The sequence below is a fragment of the Pleurodeles waltl genome, chromosome 5, assembly GCF_031143425.1.
Source record: "Pleurodeles waltl isolate 20211129_DDA chromosome 5, aPleWal1.hap1.20221129, whole genome shotgun sequence".
Lineage (NCBI taxonomy): Eukaryota > Metazoa > Chordata > Amphibia > Caudata > Salamandridae > Pleurodeles > Pleurodeles waltl.
This window is the reverse complement of record NC_090444.1, coordinates 684,927,097-684,950,328: the sequence shown is the minus strand read 5'-3', so window position 1 is coordinate 684,950,328 and position 23,232 is coordinate 684,927,097. Positions and strand designations below refer to the sequence as shown.

General features: G+C 44.6%; 1 long non-coding RNA gene across 1 annotated transcript in view; it reads left to right on the top strand.

The window, feature by feature from the left end:
* The window catches only part of LOC138297299 (uncharacterized), a 72,650-nt gene that overhangs the window by 14,837 nt on the left and 34,581 nt on the right, over positions 1-23,232 (top strand). Inside the window, exon 3 of the long non-coding RNA XR_011204003.1 lies at positions 12,195-12,299. This is a non-coding gene — a long non-coding RNA (uncharacterized lncRNA). The remainder of the gene's footprint in view (positions 1-12,194; positions 12,300-23,232) is intronic.

The following is a 23,232-nucleotide window of genomic DNA, read 5'->3' as shown; positions in this document are numbered from 1 at the left end:
CCTTCAAAGTTACAGAGCTTTTTAACATTTTCAGCTTTCCAGTTTGTTTTTGTATGTGTTTATATTTTATTATTTGCATAATATTATTTAATTGTCTTCATTATTGTGGACCTCGCTGAGCAAGAGTCGCACCACAGGTCAAGAATCACTGTAATAGACAGTTCTGTTGCCCAGACTCTCATCTTCCATCCTATCTTTGGATGCTTTGGTATTAATCTCTTACTTACCTTGTTCAAGGTGCTGTCTTATTCTCCTGTCACTTGGAGAAGAATTGATTCACACCAGGGTCAGAATAATCCATCCTGAGGTGCTTCACTCTGACTGAAGTTACTCTCATCTACCTGTGTCAACTGCTTTTTAGCTGCCACCAGAGGAAATGGTTATTAGTTTTAAGACAGTTATCAGCAGTGTATTTTGGATCCTATAGTTTGCTTGTGAAGACTCACAATGGGGATTGTAATTGCATTTATATAGCTCTTACTACCCCTGATGATGCGTTGAAGCACTTTAAGCCGGGCAGCACGCTGCTCCGGGACACAAGGTTAGTGGTTTGTCCAGTGGTATTGGTTACTGTTAGTTAATGAAATTAGGCTTGTGTGCTCAAAGCAAATCATTCCATGCAGTCATTTCAGTTTCTTGATGGTGGACTAAATTAATAGTGGTTGACTGCGCTCATTAGCGTGAGCTCATACGCATGGTTGGTGGAATTAATACATGAGTTAGAGGGGATTATGTTCTGTTAGGTTGCATAGGTTTGACTTTCAGTGAAAGGAGGAGAGACTGTAATCTTGTAAACGAGTCAGGGTAAATTTGGAGAAATACAATAATAGTGAATAGGCAAAAGGGAATGTCAACATTTTTATGGTCTAACTACAGACAGCATTAGCTGTCTGTCACAAACAAGATTGTATCCAGTAATTTAAGTTATGATTAGAATGAATTTTGTGTCTGCCTCTTTCTTACAATTCGATGGGTCTGTTACCTATCTTATTTCTCTTCTTCTCAATGGATAGTTTACCTGCGTCTCTGGATTTTACATATAGCACTTAGGTCACATTTGAAAGGAAGGGAACAGGATGCCAAGACAGTTCTTGTGTATCCATTGTCTGGTTGCTGAAAAATCTAGGTGCTGTCCTACCAGACATCTGCCTCAGGGTTTGTTGAGGGTATAGTGACTGCCCTAAACTGGATTTTAGTATTAGATGTGGGGGGACACTGGGATTACCATAGTACACTCCCCCTACACAGATCCAGTCCTCAGAGCCCATGTTGAGTGTGGCTCAAAACTTTCTGCATCTTGAAAGTCCCCAAAGTGTATAGAGTTGGCCCAGAGAACTTTTACCATATTGCTTAGGGTGTGTCCAGGAGTTATCCCCCCACTAGCTAGTGGCACGTATACATGTGGCACCTTCAGGCACCCACTGTAATACACTCCTGGACTGTGGAAGATCAGAAGAGGGGGAGCCTGCTGCCTGTGACCTGAGAGGTGTACTCCTTTGGTGGAATATGTACTTAAAAGACTAAGGGCCTGATTTAGAATTTGGCAGACAGGTTACTCCCTCACAATGGTGGCGGATGTCCCGTCCACCGAAATCTAAGTTCTATTATACCCAATGAGATTTAGATTTTAGCAGACAGGACATCTGTCACATTGTGATGGAGTAACCTGTCCGTCAAGTTTTAAATCCTAAGGGCCTGATTTAGAGTTTGGTGTCACTTTATCATAAGTGTTACAGATATCCCATCCACCATTTTAGAAGTGCATTACATCAAAAGGCACTTGTAATATGGTGGATGGGATATTAGTCATGCTTGCGATGGTGTAACCCATCTGCCGAACTATAAATAAGGCCATAAGTCCAGATACTTAAAAAACTGTGAATAACAGTAGACTAATGCATCTACTCCAAGAATCTGTGTTTGACTGTGTCAGCCTTTAATCATTCCATGGTCAATAAATTGAGTACCATTGAACTGAAGAAAAACAATTATATTTTATGGAGTGGTAAGATGCCCCATGGGTTGAACATGCATATAGGGCTTATTTTGTAAAACAGTAAGTGATAGGGCCTTGCTCAGGATGCCACTGCAGTTTGCACCACCCATTGCTCCTGCCAGCACTGCCATTGACAATACTAGCACAACTACTATCCCATCTGTCGAAATCTACATTAGGCCCTAAGTCAGAAGGTAAAATCTTTGACCAGGATGAACCTGGTTGGTGCGTCGGACCCAGCCTCCATCAGGGCCTGCCTCAAACAGAACCTGGGTCCTGGTATATACTAACCATTGACTGTCATTGGAACTTCTGACTTCTTGGCACTATTATTACTTAAAACTTTAAACATTCATATCTCTGGTTCCTCTTATTGGATTTTTATCATCTGTAAGCCATTTTGTAAATACAATTGTACTCTATTTTAACTATTCAGTTTGGGATTGTTATTCTTTTGCATTTTGACTTCATTACTGTTTTGGTGTGGCATCAATTCTTTACACTTTGTCCTAAGTTAAGCCTTTGTGATCTGTGCCACAGCCACCAGAGTTTTGACTGCAGTTTAATTTAGTGACTTTGAGGGTTCACACTGACGTGGGTTGTGATCATTTCTTGAGGTGGATAGTGATGTACCCTAAATAAATAATTAATTTCTTAAATGAATGCTTGAACAGTTGTGGCAAAAGAATTGGGAAACTCAATACCGTCTTGTGGCCATCTGAGAATACGGATTTTTTTGTGTTCATTATATTTATACCATTCCAAGATGGCCTCCTTGCTGCACCTGGACCCGACGTAATGTAACCTAGCAGCCATCTTGAAATTCTATGTTTTTCTACTGTTATTGTAAGTACAACAATTTGAAGATGGTTGCTACATTGCATCACAATTCAATGCGAAGTACTAAGGCAGTCCTCTTGGAACAGTGTAACTATGATAAACAATAGAAAAAATAGGATTCCAAGATGACCATCCGATGGTGTTGGCTTTGACAGTGCTTGCACCTCAGAAGCACTAGCAAAGCCAACAAGGGCATTGTCAAGGCACAGCCTGTTGTCTTTGCCATTGCTTGCTTTTAGAGTAGCTTGTGTCCCTTAAATCAAGAGCCATAGCTTTTTAAACAATGTTGATATGCTGAGAAGACACTGGGGGAGGAAGGGGAGCTGGGGCATGCAGTGGTCTGTTTCCCCAAAACTTTCCAGCATGATTTCCTAAATGGAAGCTAGCCCTATGTAATAGCTTCCTCTTTGTGAATGTCATGGTTGCATTACCATAGCAATAAAGATCCAGTAGGAAAGATGCTAGTAGCCACACTGGCTATAGGGTGAGAGAGAAAAATGAAGACACTAGGGTCCTGATTCACAAAGGTAAACTTACATTTTCATGTAAGTTTACAATTGTTTACTATTCACAATGGAATTTACGAGTAGTAGCTTTACAAGTGCAGAGTCTCCGCACACAAAAAGATCTACCTTTTTATGTGCAGAGACTCTGCACTCCTAAAAATACTACTTGTGAATCCCTTTGTGAATAGGAAACAAATGTAAACTTACACAAAAATGTAAGTTTACCTTTGTAAATCAGCCACTGGATATCTTCAACTTCAACTAACTTCCAAACTCCACCTACACTACAGAACCACTGATATCTACAATAAATTATTTTTTCAGTACTTGGTAAATCATATTGCAGTTCACTATTCCTATTATGAAATGTGATCCATCTTGTGGCAATCTCTGTATAGCCCACTCTCTGTGGTTGCTGATACCTCTATGATTTCCTGGATGTAAAAGCCTTTGTAAATAATCTATGGAATATCAAATAATCAAGTCTGTGATCTGAATGATTTTCATCACACATAGCTCTTCAGCAGTAACATAATGAATACTAATTTGCAAGGGTGCAGCTTCAGGGGAGTGTTTGGAGTGTTACACTCCGCCTCCCTGCCCCCCCCATGGATGTATTTTCTGGTAAATAGTTAGGTACAGGTGCTTTCAGTCAGGTATTGCGAGATCCAGTAAGATTTTAACAGGACGTTTTACATACACACAGACAAAAACACAGTGTCACTCTTTTTTTTTTTTTTAAATATATTTTTATTGTTTTTAAAATGTAACAAATAAGCATAAAAATAAGAGATAAATACAGGTGATCAAGTTACATGGCAGGTAGTGACCTGTTCTGCTCAGCCCACAGCACCCAGGTATAGGTTCCCAGTGGTGCCCTTCATCGCGCGATCAGGGAGTGGCGCGCGCTGGTTTGGTATGGCGGGGCACAGGGAGAGCGTTTATCCGATCGACCTTAAGAAATTAAGATTATATTACTAGGAAAATATAGGGGTGAGCACAGGTCTGGGGGTGGGGTGCCCACCCAACGAACGCCGCGGGCAGGGGGGGGCACGCAAGGGGGGGAGGAGGCACCGAGCCGTTTTTTTGTGTGTGTTTTTTGTTGTTGTTATTGTTCATTGTTATTGTGTGTTCCCTAGTTAGAAGTATGTTGAGATTTCCTTGTACCCGTGTTGTTCTGCGTGCTATGAGACGCACCTTTGTTGTGTTTATGTTAATATGAGGTAGTGTTAACGGGTTTGTAGTGTGCAGTCTCGGGGATTGCCGTTTTGTAGGATATTCATGGTGGGCGTTCGTCGTCTTTGTTGTCTATGGTTGTTACAAAGGAGTTCCAGGTGGTTAAGCCTTTAACTGGAATCCCCCTGGACAATAGTAGCTGCAGTGTGTCTGCCTCAGCTTTGGCCCATCGCAGCAGCTCAGAGCGCCACATATCTATCCCAGGGGCGGCCGGGGCCTTCCAATGCATGGCTACGAGGCGCCTGTATATCACCAGTGCCAGAGCTATTCATCTTAGTGACTATTTCCGGTTTTTAAGACCTGGAACTATCCCCAGTAGGCACAGTTCGGGAGAGCGTGATGGCCGTCCATTCCGACAGCATAGTTATTATGTCGTTCCAAGTTGTATGAACCGGGGGGCAGTCCCAGGTCATGTGATAGAAGTTGGCGTCAGGAACAGAGCATCTGGGGCACACCTGGGTTGACTGAGGGAACATACGCGTAATACGATGAAGGGATAGGTATGTTTGGTGTATATAATGAAACTGGGTGTAGCGGAGACGTAGGTTGCGCGATACCTCTTTTATCATGTTCATGGCTTGGCTCCATGCGTGTTCTGAGAGTGGTGCAGTCAGCACGTTGTCCCATCTGATTTTTGCTTGTTCTTGTCTGTGTTCTTGGTGGGCTGCTAGGATCGTGTATGTTCTGGATACATTTAGTGGGGAGTCTATGCTGCCCATTATGTCGTGGAGCGTGGGGGCAATGTTAGGTTCTAAATTGCCGCAGTTCCACCAAGAGCGTATTATCTGCCTTACTCCTCCGAATGTTATGAATCCACCCTGTCCCAAATCATATTTTTCGGCAAGAGCATTGAATGTTGGGAGGTGCCCTTCACTATATATGTCGCCGAATGTGCGTATGCCTTTATCAATCCATCCATCTAGCCCGACCCTTGCAGCTATATTGGCAAGTTTCGAATCAGCTAGTAGTGGAATTTTGGGGGAGTACGGCGGTTTTTGGGCGCCGGCTAGGACGTAGTGGCCCCATATCCAGTGCGCGATTTTCAATAATATATTGCGTGGGTGTTTGGGGTGCTCGCGATTCATCAGATATTGTAGTAGCCCTGGGTTGCCCATTGTGGAGAGAATCAATTGTGATTCTGCGCTATCAGGGCACCCAGGCCAGGTGGATATCCACTGTATTTGGGCGGCTGCGTAGTATAGCTCAAGTCTGGGTGCTCCCAGTCCTCCCACGTTCAGTGGTTGGTATATTTTAGTTAGTGCTACTCGACGCCGGCCGGTGCCCCAAATTAAGGCTGTTAATAGGCTATTCAGTGGTTTGAAGAAGGATGCTGGTAAAATCAGCGGGAGGGCCATGAAGTAATATAATAGCCGGGGGAGGATTATCATTTTTGCTATGGCCACTCTGCCTAGGGGCGAGAGCAGGAGCGAGCACCAGAAAGGCAGGGTGCCTCTGATGGATCTGATTGCTTGACTTAGGTTGCCCTCCCTAAGGTCGTGTGTATCGTGGTATATATTTATGCCTAAGTATTTGAAAGTATTGCTGCACCACTGCAGATCGCCCGAGCTGGGAGGCGTCCTGAGTGCTTCAGGGACTGGGCGCATAGGGAAGATACATGACTTTGTCCAGTTCACCTTTAAACCGGCTAGTGCGCCGAATTCACTCAATAGTTTCAATAGTTCCGGCAGAGTTTCATTGTGATTACAAAGGAATATGAGGGCAACATCTGCGTATAATGATACTATGCGGTATGTGTGAACGTCGCGGATGCCCCATAAAGGGGCAACCGCTCGTAATCGGGCTGCTAGTGGTTCGATAGCAAGTGCGAACAGGAGTGGTGACTGTGGACATCCCTGTCTGGTTCCCCTTTCTATGTTGAATGGTTGGGAGATCGTGTCGACAGTTTTGACTCGTGCGGTGGGGTTAGCGTAAAGCACCCCCACCCAGTCTATGTATATTCGTCCGAATCCCATGCGTCGAAGTGTATCCATCAGGAAGGGCCATCCCAACGTGTCAAAAGCTTTTTCTATGTCTAGTGACACTGCAACACGGTGATAATCGCCCTCAGGGGAGTTTGCCATTAGGCGCAGTAAATTCCGGATGTTGCTGAAGGTGCTGTGACCTGATATGAAGCCAGATTGGTCTTGGTGGACCAGATATGTCATATATGAGAGTAATCGATTGGCTAACAGTTTACCTAATAATTTACAGTCTGTGTTAAGTAACGAGAGTGGTCTGTATGAGCGTACATCTAGTGGGTCACGGCCCGTTTTAGGGAGTGCCGCTATTAGAGCCTCCCGGCAAGTGTCAGGCAGTTGACCACTCTTCAGGGCTTCAGATAGCATAGCGAGATATGGAGTTAATGTTTGGGTCGGGAACATGCTGTAATATTCTACGGGTAACCCATCGCTGCCGGGAGCCTTGCCTTGTGATAGTTGTTGTAAAGCCTGTTGCATTTCCATTATGTCTATTGGCCTATCTAGGTCAGCTGTTTGTGTGGCAGTCAGGCAGGTCAATGTGATATCATTAAAAAACTCATTCAGTGATTCTGTGGGAGGTGTTGGGAGAGCTTTGTATAGTGTACTATAATACTCTCTGAAAGCGCAGTTTATATCAACTTGCGTGTTTACTATTAGTCCTGTGTCAAGGCGGATGGCCCCTATAGGAGAACTCCTTGGTTTGGGACGCGTGAGCCATGACAGAAGTTTGCCTGACCTATCTCCCTCTGCATGCGCACGTGCCGTGCGGTGTCTGAAATCGAAGAGCCTTAGTCGCTTATCCGTTTCGTGCCATTGTGCTCGCGTTCCGGTGATCTCAGCTTGGGTAATTGTGCCACAGGCAAATTTACATTCCGAGGAGTGGATTTCATCCTCGAGCTTGCGGAGCTCACGTACCAGTGTTTGGCGTACTCCTACCGTTGTTGATATGCAAGCACCTCTTATAACTGCTTTGTGGGCGTCCCATTCATTTGCTTTTGTGTTCGTTGATCCGTCATTGTGAGTGAAATAAGAGGAGATGTGTGTGGCTAGTACTTTTCTGAATGGCGGGTCCTGTAATAACTGTGTTTGCAGGCGCCAAGTTGGGATACAAGCGCGTGGCCTGCCCCACTTGATATGTGCAATAAGTGGGGAGTGATCTGAGATCACTCTGGCAGTGTATTCGATGCCTGTGATTCTATGTATCAAGTCATGTGTGGTGAGAATGAGATCTATGCGAGTGTGTAGAAGATGTACCGGGGAGTAATAGGAGTATGTCCTGTCTTGAGGATGTAAATGTCTCCAAGAGTCCATCAGGCGGTGGTCCGACATCCATAGTCGCAGAGTTTGAGAGTTTTTAGCTCCAGGAGTGGCCGCTATGGGGGGGTGTGATCTATCCATGTCTATCTGTGGGACGCAGTTCATATCCCCACCCCAGATGCATGTTGAGAGTGAGTCGTTTGATATATGCGATATCGTTCTTTGTAGAAAGTCGCCCTGACCAGCGTTCGGGACATATAGTCCATTAATCCTCAGCATCTCTCCGTCGAGATGGCCTACTAGTTGTATGTACCTGCCGTCTCTGTCTGTTACGCTGCGTTGCACCACATAGGGAACCCCTGGAGCTATCCAGATCAAGACCCCCCTAGCGAAGGATGAATTGCCAGAGCCGTAGACTTGCCCCGCGCACGATTTCGCCAACCGCGGGATCTCATCTGAGGGGATGTGTGTTTCTTGAAGAATGGCTATGTGGATGCGATGTCTTTTTAGATGTGCATGGATTCTGTTGCGCTTGTTTATTCCCGCCATGCCTTTTACATTCCAAGTCATTATATTGTATATTGGTTCCTTATTCATTATGTTAATTAGAGGTTTAATGTGTCAGCGTAATGATCCCGGGATCCCATCCACAGTGTTGTCTATGTAACGCTGTCGGCACGGCGCGCACACCCCCAGCCCGAGCACCCCCCCCGTCCCACACCGGCACGGGGGCCGCCCCATCCCCGAAAAGGGGAGATAGTGCAGAGGTGGAGTGAAGAAAATAGAGAGGGAAAACAAAATACAACACTAAAGGATATTTCGGGTAAGGCCCGAGTTGAAACAAAGTGGCACAACCGGTGCCTAAACAGCAGTCCAGGAGGTTAAGTTCCATACGGGTATGAGGTTGATGGGGAGCGTGGGTTGAACCTCCTATGGCCCACCTCCAGGATAGTTCTTTCCCTGTGCGCGTTAAGTTGTGGTCGCGTCTCGCAGCGACCGTCCGGCGAGGAGCCGGAGGGGCGGTAGCAGCATCTGCCCCAGTCCAGGGCGGCCGCGCGGCTCCATTTGTGGCTACGCGGGAAGGGGGGCCCAGCCCCCCTCACATGGCATCTGGAGAGAGCGCGGTTCTGGCTTGTGTAGAAACATTGGAGTTCGTCAGCCGAGCGTGGGGTGAAGACGGGGCCGGCCAGGAGAGGTGAGAGGGATGGGCTGGATCCCCCCCTGGGAGAGCCATTGTCGGTGTCATCTGCCTCGCTTCTGGTGTTGGTTTGGGATCGGGTGAATGTGCTAGTTTCCTTTAAGCTTTGTGCTTGATCGGCTTCCATCTGTGATTTTGTTGGTCGAGATATTATTTTGGGTTTCTTTTTCCTTCTGGCTTTGGGGGTGACCCATTCTTCAGTTGGTTCTTTTCCTTTGGGCGAGTTGACCAGGCCCTTTGCGTGAATCCATGTCCATGTGTCCTCCGGAGTGGGGAACATGAGTGTTTTATCGTCGGTATCAATACGCAGGCAGGCTGGAAACACGAGTGAGTAGATGATGTTATGTTCCCGCAACAGTTGTTTTATCTTGACGTATGCCGCTGTTTTACGTTGCACTTCTATTGTGTAGTCTGGGTAAGCGGAGATTGTGCTGTTTTCCAGGACGATTGGGTTAGCGTTTCTGAAGTGCTGGAGGACAGAATCTCTTTCCCTGTGGTTAAGGAACCGGGCTATCAGTGGGTGTGGCGGTGCTCCGGGTCGGGGGGGTTTGCCCGGAATTCTATGGGCTCTTTCTATTGCAGGGGCTTTGGCGGTGCCTTGTATGTCCATAATGTTTTTCAGCCATTTTTCGATGAAATCTTCGGCTATAGGTAGTTCCAGGCGCTCCGGGATGCCTACAAATCTGATGTTATTGCGTCTGGAGCGCCCTTCCGCTTCTTCGGTCCTGCGGTGCAGTTGTGCCAGCTCCGTTTCCATTTGTTGGATTTAGTTTTTCATGTCTGCTATCTCTGGTTGGACCGTTTTTAATGTTGATTCTGTGTTATGCACTCTGTCTGTCAATTTGCGGTGATCGTCGCGGAGCAGCGAGACCTCCAGTGCCGCGCCGTCTATTTTCCCTTCCAGTGAGGTCTTGGTCTCCATTATTGCTTGCATGATTTTGTCGAACTGTAGGGAAAGTGTTCGTAGAGTTTCGCTCAGTTGGAGCAGTGTTGCCGCTTGCGTAGCAGAGTGTTCGGTGTCATGGAGGGATTCCCCACCAGTGGGGGGTCCCGGTTTGGGGAGCTTTGGCTTGACCATGGTGCCCTCTTCTTGGGTGGAATAAGTAGAGTTAGGTAGGATCCAGAGGGGGTTCCAGGAGGATTAGGTCGGACAACTCGTATGTGATATGAAGATGCAGCGTTCGGTGCTACTGTTGCAGGGTTCAATGAGTAGTAGTGCGAAGTTTAGTACTGTTGTGGAGCCAGAGGTTGTCTGAGATTGTGTTATTAGTGCGGGCTTAGTTTTTTGCCCTTGCCTCATCTGTGCGATCCACAGTGTCCTCGTTGGTGCAGCCTCTGCAGCAGCAGCAGCCTCCGCTTGTTGGAGAGCAAAGGTGTTTGTTGTGGTCAAGAACTTACTACTTAAGGAATTTTGTTTTTCTGGTATCTAAATAAAAAATTATTATTATTTTTTTTTTCCTTTTTCGCCTATACTCCTTTATTTTTTTCCTTTTGCGCTTTACTTTGTTCTGGGTTTCTCTGAGGTGGTTTTTGTAGCTAGTCCTGGTGCACACACGGTCTCCGCCTCGGTGCAGGATTGTATTTGCCCGTTCTTTATTGCTAATCTAGGCCCTCTTGTTTTCCTCGGTGTGGGGGTAGGGGGGGGGGTCAGTCACTACAGGTAGGCCATATTCTTCGGCCCAGTCGCAGTGGGCCCAAAAGACAAAGTTCAGGCCGCCCCAAGCCGCATGGGGCGCGTCGTAGAGTCTCTGGAGGTCCGGGCCCCGCGCAAACGGCTCCGCACAGCCCAGGGCCACTCCGGGGGCAAGCGGCTCCAATCGGACAGAGCCGGGTTCGCGCGCGGCCCGGGCCCGATCCCACGGGGTCCCAGGGCTCGCGCGCCTCCTCCACGTGAAGACAATCAGGCAGCTCCCTGCCCTGGGGTCGGCCCGTCCGCCACTCGCACCCCGGGCCGAAGCCGCCCCAGCCGACCGTGGTCAAGGCAGAGGGCGCCGGAGGCGATCTGCATGAACCAGGAGGCAGTGCCCAGCCCCCCCGGGCCCCGTCAGGCTTCGAGGCCGCAGCGGCGGCAACGGACGCCACACGGACCTCGGGTGGCGCTCTCCTCCCCTCACCTCACGCGGCGCGGTCGTTCCTCGGCGCCGGGAGCCTCGCGCCCGTCCCGCTCCGCTCCTCGCATCTAAGATGACGCCGGTCCAGGGCGTTCGTGTGCTGGGCTTCCCCTAGATAACAGGGGGGAGCCTCACTGAGGCGTTGCGCATCAGGGATCAGGATATTTAGTTAATCGGTGGGCCGAGAGCGGAGCTCCTGAAACAGGCGTCTGCTCCGGCCGCCATCTTGGCCACGCCCCCACACAGTGTCACTCTTGTTTTGAAAGTACTCAAGAATAATCGTTAGTTTTACAGAACAATGGGGGTTATTACAACTTTGGAGGACATAGGATATAATGGACTCGTAATACGGCTGGTGGTATATCCGTCACTTTACCGTCACTTTTAGGACGGATTAAGACCTCCTCCAAAGTTGTAATAACCCCCAATGTGTTTTCTCTCAATACTCCTACCAATGCTCATTTATTTCCCTTTCCACTGCGCCTTAGGCCCCTCTGATGCACCCTGCTTGTCATATAATTTATTTAAGTATAATATGCCAGCCTGATTGTTGGAAAATCTGAAGCCCACAACTCCCTGATCTTACTCACCAAGCTACAGCCCTGCTCATATGTACTGTACCTCCACTCCTGCCAATATACATTTGCTTTCAAACTACTGAGAATCCCTTAATAACATTCTTGACTCAAGTGATACAAGATCTGACCAATATAGAATATACACTTTCTGTGAATATGTACAATACAGTTCATAATCCTAGAACATTCTGACTCTGGAGTTTGTAATAATGGAAAGGATGATTCAATACTAAAATGTAAATCAAAGTTAAATCCTAATGTTTCTGTGAACAAGATCTTTGACAAATCTTGAGGAAAGGGCATGAATTCCAATCTCGTGGCAACAAAATTTCAGCCGCAGCAAATATGTATTTTGATTGCCTAACACGGAGCAATCTGAGCCAAGCAGAAATTATATGCAGTGGGTTTAAGATACCCACAGCATGTCTTAAAAGAGTCCAGTGGCATTCATGAAATGTAGTTTGACTTGATTTCACATGTATGTTTCATATAGCGCAGAAGTCGCAGCCACGAAGCGCCAGTAAGAAGCAGCTCACTCTCCAACCAGCACCATTGAAGTCCAAAGGAAATCCTCTCTATGCCTGCCCGGTATACACAGGTAAGCTCGGGCCACAGGTCATTCTAGAAAATCCATTAGCACCCTAATATAGAAGTTGGCAAAAGTGGCCAAATGCTTAATGATTTGTGCTCTTAAACCACTGAGACATACCCTTATTACTTGCAAATAGGAAGAGAACACCCCTTTCGTGCTTCCTTCTTCTTGCGATTTGAATAGGATCACAAAAGGCCATTTGTGACCTAGAAAGTCCTTTCTGACTCAATATGTGCTTATGTACATTGGAGCAAGATGTTTTTGTGGTTGCAAACCCGTGGTTTTGCAAATTTCAGGGTTTGCAACTGCAAAACACGTTTGTTCCTTGGGCCCCTAGTCACAGCAAAATGTTAGCTTATTGGGCCCCATGTATTTAGCAGCATCCAGTCGTTCATCATTAATAGCTAGCACATATGGCCCACCTGACTTCGAATTGCAAAGACAGGACATTTTATGTTTGCTACTGTATGTTACTGTACTCATAGCGTAGTTGAAACATAGTACTTGACTAGATCTGAAAATAATATCACTTTGGAAATAGCTTCGTGGTGCTTTGAATAAGCACCCCAGTATAAAGGCGCCGTGGTCTTCTTAGGCATTGTATGAACATTTACATATCTTATTTGTAATTGCATTAAAAAGAGCCGCTCTTTTCTCTCCTCATCTCAGAAAGCCGTTTTATATATCTGAAGTTTCCAAATCAAAGCTGAGGAAAATTTGGGAAGAGAAAAAACATCTACGTCACCTAAAATGCTGTGGTTGCAGTCTTCCCCAGAGCGGGTGCTGTAATCTATAACATGTTTACAACATTTTAAACATCTTGTCTATAGCTTAAAATATTCGAATCCGCTTTTGGGCATTTTGACATGTTAGTAGTTTAGGGAAACTTCTCTCAGATAAGCAGAGTTTTATCATTGATTTCGTCCTAACACTGGAACTTTCCGAGAAGACTGCTTGTCACTTCCGGGGCTATGGACAGTATATTTGTGAACCACCCATTCAAGCAACCTTAGTAGGACTACCACTGGACTTGATGGTTCAGTAATCTGGATCACTCTAAAACCTTATAGATTTTGTTATAATTTGGTGTACAGGATACTTCATCAAGATATGATGGATGCCCAGCCTGCATATCACCTGTGACACTTGTAAAACGGCAAACAGGATCTTCTGTCACGTTTTGTCAGAGTATCCCATCCACCAAACTGTAAATAAGGTCCTTAGTTATTTACACATGGGTTGGCCTGGGCACACAGACACAACTAGTTACCTACACACAAACTCTAATGCTGAGGAATATTAGAGAATTTCCAGGATTCACTGCATGGCTTCCTTGGTTGTAGCTGTACTTTCAAATTACGAGAGTGTGGTGCCGTTTGAAGCTTGACATAGACTTTCTATCAGTAGGTTTAGGAAGTCGATGCTTTTTTATTTTTGATTATTTTAGCCTGTTTTTATTTAGAAAAACATTGATTTTATCTGCATGATTTAACAAAAGTGATTTTAACTGGCTGTATGCATTTCAGTGTTATTGTATATGTTTAGCATGCTTTTATGGCAGCCGAATAAAGTGATTTATGATTCGGATTCAGTAGGTTTAGTGAAAACTACAGTTTGTAGCTTACCCTTCTTTGCTTTGATAGATAGCACCTAGAAAATGAATTCACTTCTGTTAATGTTTACCATAAAATGCAAATGGGGATCTTATTAGTTCAACTCACAAAGAATTTGTTCTGCTTTTTCTTTGTTGCCTTACCAAAACATCCAAATGTTGCCTGTGTAAGGATGCCACTATGTAATGTTTGAATGGTACGAACTGGAGTCTGCCTGAATTGTCTCCATCTCAATGGTGGACATACACATTTGAAAACACTTGAGGCACCGTGCTGTAATAACAGTCTCAATCCCATTTGTTGCTCAGTATGTACACCTACAATAGGTTGTATGAGTACACAATAGGATTTGAACAGACACTCAACAAATTGTCATTAAAAAACTCATAGTGAGACCACCAGCAATGGCAGTAGCAGGAGAGGAACTACCCAGATGATGAAGCGAGGTGCTCTGCATTCTTTTTTTGTATAAAAACCTACATTGACCTGAAGAGTACATCTACAACCAAGGAAGCCATGCAATCAATCCTAGATATTTATTAGCATTTCTGAGGTCTGCAGTCTTTGTAGAGGGAACTACCGGAGAAGAGGGCATAGTGTGGCTATCACTAAAACATTTCACTTGCCACTTTCTTAGATTATGCAGATACAGCTACATATTCCCCTCTGATTTTTGCTTAATGATAGGATGCCCAATTCCAGTGAGTGCCTTCCTCCAGCCCGTGGGTCTGAGTGCTAAAATACATGGCTCTTTATCATGGCATTGTCATCGTGCCACCCAATGATTTGGTGGTTTACACAATGGTTTTGTTCAAGACTGTACAACTCTGTTTGGTACTACATGACCACCTGGTCAATTGCCGCACCTTGCAGTTTCCGAATCACTTCAATGGCAGACAAGCAATAACATCTGGGATATTCCAACAAAGCTCTACAATGACCGGAAGAAATTGGAGATGATTGTTGCTTCTAGAGCTTTATACAAAAATTTAAAATCAGTAAAAGGACTGTTATGACAACATTTGTGATTGTAATTGCATTGTATTGTAATTGTTTTTATATAGCGCTTACTACCCCTGTCGAGGCATCGAAGAGCTTTTTGACGAGTAGCAAGCTACTCCGGGACCCAAGAGGAATTAGTGGTGGATCAGTATAGGGAAATATGAGTACTGTATTTGTATTATTATGAGTTAATTTCAGCAGAGGATATGTGAGTTTGTTAGTTGGATTGACTAGAGTAATGGAGGGATAGAGGAGGGAAGAATCCAGAAGTGTTAATTGGGATTTTATAGTAATAGGATGAAGCTTGGGATGAGTAATGGAGAGATGGAGGAGGGAAGAGTCTGTGGAAAGGGGTTAGGGAGATCATAGTAGCAGGAGGGTTTTGGATTAGTCAAAGGTGAGATATATGAGGGAGAATTTAATAGGGTTGTTTGGGGGGATCATAGTAGTAAACTGAGGTCTGGGGTGAGCTAGATGCGGTAGAGGAGGGAAGAGCTTAGGCAGGGTTATTTTGGAGATGAAAGTAGTAGAATGGGTTTTCGGATGAGTCAGAGTGGGGATGGAGGAGTAGATTGATACAGACATAGGGTGATGGTGAGACAGAGTAAAGCTTACGAAAGAGTAACATTTATATAATTTGTATTTATTTATTTTATATATATTTTTTTAAATTTTATTTCATTATTTATATTTTGAATTTTATTTATAGATTTAATTGTATCTATTTTTATTTATTTTTTCTATAGTACAGTAGGACTAGAGAAATAAATCGCTATGTAAATACATAGTGAGGGAATATATGTGCAAGGAATATAATAATGGGTATATTAATATGAGAATAAAGTAGTATTGTATAAACACAGAGTTTCAAGAAATTTAATATTTGAAGTTAATTAATAAGTGCACTTTTTTAACATTCATTTATCTTTCCTCAATTTTTCAACAGAGAAATGCTTGCTGTTAACTAGTTAAGATAACATTTGGTCATTGTAATATAAAAAAGAAAGCAGGGATTCATGTAACAACTTATCTAGGAGCTATGCAATGGCCTATGAACATGTTAAGCATAGAATAGTTTACAGACACATACACACATATATATGTATATGTATGTGTATATATATAAATATATATACACATATACATATATATGTATACACACATATATATATTTCACTATGAGTAAATATACATTTGTTAAACAGGCTTAAAGAGTATGTTTATAATTTATGACTATGAAATAGTAACAATACTTATCTCTTAAAGAACTATACATATCTAGAATATACACATAATCAGATTATAAATATTTATCAACACAGGCATATGCAGTCCATTGCTGTTTGAATATGGTGGTTATGAAAGAAAGAGCCAACTCTTAATTAGTCTTCTGAAGGAAAGATAGTTATCCGTGGATCTTATAATTGGGCGTCATGAATTCCATAGTTTGGATGCTTGAACAGAGAAGAATGTACCACCTATAGCCTTTTTCTTGTATGGTGGTGTTATATGGCAGGGTGCCAGTCTTGAGTGGAGAGTTCTTTGCTGAATTTATTTGGTTATTTTGTTTCTGATGAAAAGCGGTCCTGTTCCATGTATAGCTTTGAGGGTGATACAAAGCTGCTTGAAGGTGGATCTTCTGGCAACATGTAAATAGTGTAGTGCTCTCAAGGCAGGGGAGATGTGGGCTTGTGGCTTTACATGTAATAGTAGCCTGGCAGCTGAGTTTTGAATACTTTGCAGTTTTTTCATAATCAATAGTGATACCCAACCAAGAATGGAAACAGGGACAGGGCTAACTTCTACTGGTGAGGTGGGTAAGTACTCTATTAAGAAGTATGATATTTTATGCAGGCAGCCTCCAATTATGCCTTGATCACAAAGAGATACTCTTCAGGTGGTGGATTCAGGCAGCACTGGTAGATGTAATTGGATGGTATTAGCACACTGATGACTGGAGATGTTGTACCCGGCACCTAGATCTCTGAATAGCTCATCTCCATTTAGAATGTCCTAATGTAGTGTTAATAAATTGCTTACAAATTTGAAGTTGTGGCATTCATGGTGTTAACATTTTCCATATCAAATGGTACTCATTTTTTCAGCCTCAGAAAGATGAAAGCTGGGTCAACATCACCAGGATAAGCACAGGTTTCTAGACTGGGTCCCTAAGTCGCTGAGCTTATGTATGTGAACTACAAGCTGCAACTCTAAATCATGGAGATATGCCATATGGTTACACCATATCATTATTTTCACTAATATCACAATATCAAGTATTATCCTATATTTAGTCCACTGCTCTAAATGAGCATGTTATGGCCTGATTATGAGTTGCTTGTTAAATTTCGGCCTGAACATAAACCCATGTTTGTGCATGGTTTGGAATTACGAGTTGTTAGGCATTTAACGCATCCAATAATGATCAGATGCATCAAATAACTCAACCACCATTACATTTTGGCAGGTCAAATCTGCCAAAATTTAACAGTGAAATACCGTACGGTATTTATCGTATCATGCAGACTTTGGTTCATGAACACCAAAATCCACGTTATTCCCCAACAACTCACAATAGGTGACATTTATCACATAAATAACATACCCCACGTTATTGATTATCATTCACACCAGCTGATACTTGTAATCCGGCGTTAGTCTTTTGTCCTTTTAGATCTAACCCATTTGTAAATGTGTTGTCAGGCATGTTTTGTTGAATGCCGCTGACGACCAGATTACAAATAGGTTACCACCAGTATGGGCTGAGGTTTTAGCATAATATGTTTCAAATATGAGCGATAAGATGCTGAAAAATAAATGCTGTCACTTTTTCACAAAAACCATTATTTCAAATTTGTATACAAAAACGATTAAGTGACGTTGATCATTATTTGCATCTCTTCTGTTCTTGCATCCACATTTCTCTAGTGATGTACTTTATGCTCATGCGTTGTGGTGTACGAGGAGAAGAGATTAGCATGTCTACTGTTTGCAAACACAGTGGGTCTCCTATGGGAATCTCTTGGTTAGAAGAAAAAGAGGAGGTGACTCTGAATACTGATGTCAGCGGCTGGGCAACATGAAGAAAAGTGTCTCCTAGTAATGCAAGTTAAAGCAGCCTAGGGGAGAAGCACAGCCTTCTAAATTCACTTCCATGAAAAAAGGCACACATTCTTTTGGGATGGAAAATTCCCCTGCATCATGACCGACTTGAATACCTACCCTGAGTATTGACATCTGGAACACTGGTAATGATTTCTGGACGTCAGAGAACACAGATTATGCATGTCTACTATGGCCAAGTCCTGTTTCACAGTAATGTGATCTGGTTAGGCCAGGAGGGGAAGACCAAGTGCTACCCCTGCGAATGTAGAGGGCTACTGCCCTTACCTGGAGTTAACTGACACAAGGACGATGGTGACAACATTCCCATTTTTTGTTCCGTAGAATAAAGAAAAGGTATTTTTACCTGTGTCACTGGAATGGGGCCTACTGGCCCACATGTGTAAAGTTCTGTGGCTGTGTATTTAACTCACTACTGGCCCATATGGACTGTGTTTAGCGCCAGACAGCTCGTGATACTGGTGTGTGTGTGCTTTGATGCATGTTTGTGCTTTATGTGGTGCATACGATGGAGGCCTGTGGTTCCATTATGAAGATGCTGGAGAGGTGAGGACTGCAACACTGTGACACAGAGAAAGGAGATGCGTATTGAGGACTGGAGTGGGATCAAATGCACTAAAGGGTGAGGAGCAGGGCAACCTCTGTACATAGTACTCTTTGATTACAGGAAGAGTTACTAGTCAGTGGGGCCTAGGCTCGTTGTTAGGGAAATGATGGGACTGTTAAGGTTGGCACTACCAGGGAATCTTGATAGAGAGGAAGGCTTAGTCCTTTGAACCTCTATGGGGTAGAGTTCATGGCAGAATGACAGCTGGTTGTGATCATCGGCTACCCCGTTGGCCTGTGTTGTGGGTCAGTCGGCAATTAAGCCATTCCTGCTGTGGCAGACTGCCCCTTTGACAAAGGGCAGGGCAGAAGAGATGGCACGTCGGAAGAGCTGATACCCCAACACGAATTTCAGGGACCAGACACTAAACAATAGATATGCCTTGATTTGAACTATAAAGATGTGACCATGAGCCCCGTACCTGGTTAAAGAGCACTGTCTCATCAAGAGAGGGAAGATCAGTAAGACTCCCTGCTGCTTGAACCAGGACTTGGGACCAAGATTTCCCTGCTTGGTGAGGGTCATCACCTAGGAAGTCAAAGCTCCTTTCCCTGAGCCTGAAGCACCATCCTTCCGTCTGCCTGACAAGACCAGAGTACCTTGTGATGAGGAGAGTGCCTAGAGTCTGTTTCCCTGGCAAGACCAGTGAGCCCTGTGAAGAGGAGGAGGAAGGTGCCTGTAGGGAGTGAAATCAAGTGGGGATTCTGCTGTGTGGAACCCGCTCAGCAAAATGTGAGTCTGTTTTGGATCATCGCAAGAATACAGGCCATGTGCTCGATCTTGTGGAAGGTAGGGCTGTCACCCTGATGTGCACACTGAGTCTTTGACCCTCATCTGTCAGGAAGGGGCCACTGTGAAGTTTAGGGTGTCGCCTAGGGGTGTGCTGTAGTTGTTGATCCCCACCCACACCCCAGTAGCCCCTTTGGGGCCACTGTGAAGTCTGGCCCATGGCCCCTGTGCAGCTGTAGGTGCTGGCCTGAGTATGCCAAGAAGGGGCCCGATAAGCAAGCTAAATTTGGCTACCCTTGTGTGTCAGGTGGGGGCCACCATGGAAACAGGGTCATTGCTCTACTCTCTCATGTCAAGGATGCTGTAGAGAACACTTATCAATTCCTGCAGGAGCTGATTTCCTTGCTTAGGGCTAGTGTGGGCATCTGGGAGTTGCCTCCCTTTTAAAACGGTGAATGACCAATTCCAGTAGGCAGGACAGAGGGACTCTGCAATACCACCCTGGATAGTTTTCCCATGCTGACTTTAAGATGGTTGTGCGGATTATTTGGTGTGCCATACATGTTTTGTATCTTTACATTGAGGGGCATATTTATACTCCGTTTGCACCGAATTTGCGTCGTTTTTTTCGACGCAAATTCGACGCAAAACTAACTCCATATTTATACTTTGGCGTTAGACGCGTCTAGCGCCAAAGTTCCTGGAATTAGCGTCATTTTTTTGCGTGAACACCTTCCTTGCGTTAATGATATGCAAGGTAGGCGTTCCCGTCTTAAAAAATGACTGCGATGCTATTGCGTCGTATTTATACTCCCGGGCAAAAATGACGCCCGGGAGTGGGCGGGTCTAAAAAACCCGCATTTGCGCCGGATTTTAGCGCCTGGGTCAGGGCAGGCGTTAAGGGACCTGTGGGCTCAGAATGAGCCCAGAGGTGCCCTCACCTGCCCCCAGGGACACCCCCTGCCACCCTTGCCCACCCCAGGAGGACACCCAAGGATGGAGGGACCCACCCCAGGGACATTAAGGTAAGTCCAGGTAAGTATTTTTTTTTATTTTTTTTTGTGGCATAGGGGGGCCTGATTTGTGCCCCACTACATGCCACTATGCCCAATGACCATGCCCAGGGGACAGACGTCCCCTGGGCATGGCCATTGGGCAAGGGGGCATGACTCCTGTCTTTGCTAAGACAGGAGTCATTTCAATGGGGGATGGGCGTCGTTAAAAAATGGCGCAAATCGGGTTAAGACGTTTTTTTTGCCTCAGCCTGACTTGCCCCATTTTTAGACGCCCAAACGACATTTTTCCCTACGCCGGCGCTGCCTGGTGTACGTGGTTTTTTTTCACGCACACCAGGCAGCGCCGGTCGGCTAACGCCGGCTAACGCCATTCAATAAATACGGCGCCCGCATGGTGCTTCAGAATGGCGTCAGCCGGCGCTAATTTTTTGGGCGCAAAACTGCGTTAGCGCAGTTTTGCGTCAAAAAGTATAAATATGGCCCTAAATACTCCTTTTTTCATAAAAGCTAGTATTTGACTTGAAATTCATCTTATTGCTGTTAATTTGTGCACTTTGTGTTGTCAGCCTGTGTATGCCTTGCACCTACCTCCCCCTGAACATCCTTGGACTGCTCGAACTGTGCTACCACTAAATGCCAAGGGCTGGAAGGGCTAGTTACTCAGGATCCATAGTAGGTTGGATCCCAGGACATCAAGAGCATAAAGCCCCAGCCTGCGGTTAAACCCAGTCGCTCCTGCTTGCCACGTGACCCTCTCTAAGTGGTTCTGAAACAGACACAAAAACACACACTAGCCTGATTGCAAAGAAAGTGTTTGGGTTTTGAAAGGCTGTGTGCACAGAAAGGCAGAGAGCTTGTTCACCAAGCATTTGGAGAAAGAGTTGCACGTCTATTGTCAATTATGATTGGAGCAGGTTTCTTTCTTTTGAGGAATGCACAAACGATCCTAAGAATACCTATGGAACTTAATGACAGTCGTAAATTTCTAGGAGGACTCCAAATTGCACCATTTAGATCTGTGGAGTTTTCTCAATGATAAAACATGCAAACAACAGCCATTGGCATGAGAAAATTTTAGAGTGGTAATAAACTTGCAAGAGGTATAAACGTATGAGTTGGTTGAGGTGCACATATTCTGTAATACTGAACAAAGCAAATCATTCACTTCTACACTGTACTCAGAGGACTAACATGGGCCCCTGTAGCCCATGCACCATAATCCTTCAAGGGGCCCTTCATGCAGCCCAAGTCTAATGAATTTCTGTGACATATTCGAGACACAGGGCCTCTCATCATATTCTCTCTCATATTCATAATTTTGCAATATGCCACTGTCTGAATTCCTATGTAAGCAGGTCCTGAACATGCAACTCACAGTACTTATTTATCATTTGTTTTTTTATAGGACTTTCTTTCCTTGATGGGGTAGTAGCTTCCCTTGCGACATTTGGTGCAAAGGACACAAAGTTAGCTGCAGGATAACCATAAACTGAGCTTCTAGGCGCTTGATTTAGAGTTCAGGGGATGGGATTTGCTCCGTCAGGGCGATGGAGTAAAGTACATTAACACCTTGAGGGAATACCCACCTGCCAATTGTAGAGATGTCTGCCGGCCCAGCGGCCTAAGAAGGATTTTGTTTTTTAAAATAAAAAAAGCAATGACTCCCTCATCATGGGGGCTTTCTCCCACGGAGTTGGGGTCGTTTTGCAATTCTCTCTGCCACGTAACGCCAGGTTTTACCTGGCAGTGAAAGAAAGTGAAAACGTGCCATTTGTTTGCCCACTATAAATAGGGCATGCGGACAAGTATGTTTTACTTAAGACATTAAGTAAGCACTCCTAAGCAAGGAGTAAGACAAGTGCTGACAGGAAAAGCATTATGAATCACAGCATTTCACATCTAGTCTCCTTACCATGCACTTGTCTACCTGTAGAAATTCCTTGTTATCTGGTTATCGGTAATGAAAACATCTCAGTATTACTGGAAGATGCCGGTATAATATCAGGAGCCATGCAAGTAATGACAGATATCTACTGGCAGTTCTTGGAGATACCCTCAGCAACTTGTAGCTCTTGGGGAAGCTGGTGTAATTACTGCTGGGAACAATATTTTCTGCTGACTATTCCACCTGCACTGTTTCAAAACATGGCGTACGGGGCTTCTGGTAATAGTTAGACCTTCCCATGTCCTTTCTCCTATGTTAATTGCACATAGCTGTGTGTGCTCATCAGGAGCTCCAGTGCTCGTAGGTACCAGTAAAATATAGGGCTTGTGTGAATTTAAAAATACATAAGGCTGATCAAACCTTGTGACATCACCTAATGACTGTCACAGATACAGACATGTGAGGTATTCATATCGGTGATAACTTTCAGGAAATGACAAGGCTTTAACCAATTTAAGCGCGAAATTTTACCAAAATCCCCCCACTCCTGGCAAAAAGCCTGTAACTCTGCCCCACCACATACCCCAACAAACCCTTCATCCTGTTTACTTTCATCCGAGCACTTACTTCCAAAGTAGTACATGGGAAACAACAGGAATAAAATGTAAATGAGAGTGTGGTTTAACCAGCACACATTGAACATTTTACTATTTCGTCAGTTTATCCTCCATTGTATTTCAGTTTATCCTCCATTGTATTTAGGCATAAGCCATGACCCTTTGACCCCTTGACCCTTTGCCCCTTTGCCCATTTGCACACTCTTCCTTGCATCCCACCTAACCACTTCAGCTGGTAGCTCTGCTCAAGCCAAAGATAGCCCCACTCACTTTCTCATTCAGAAGAATGGGGGAAAAGTCAAATGAAAAATAAACAACTTGGGGAAATAATCTTTAACCACACCATA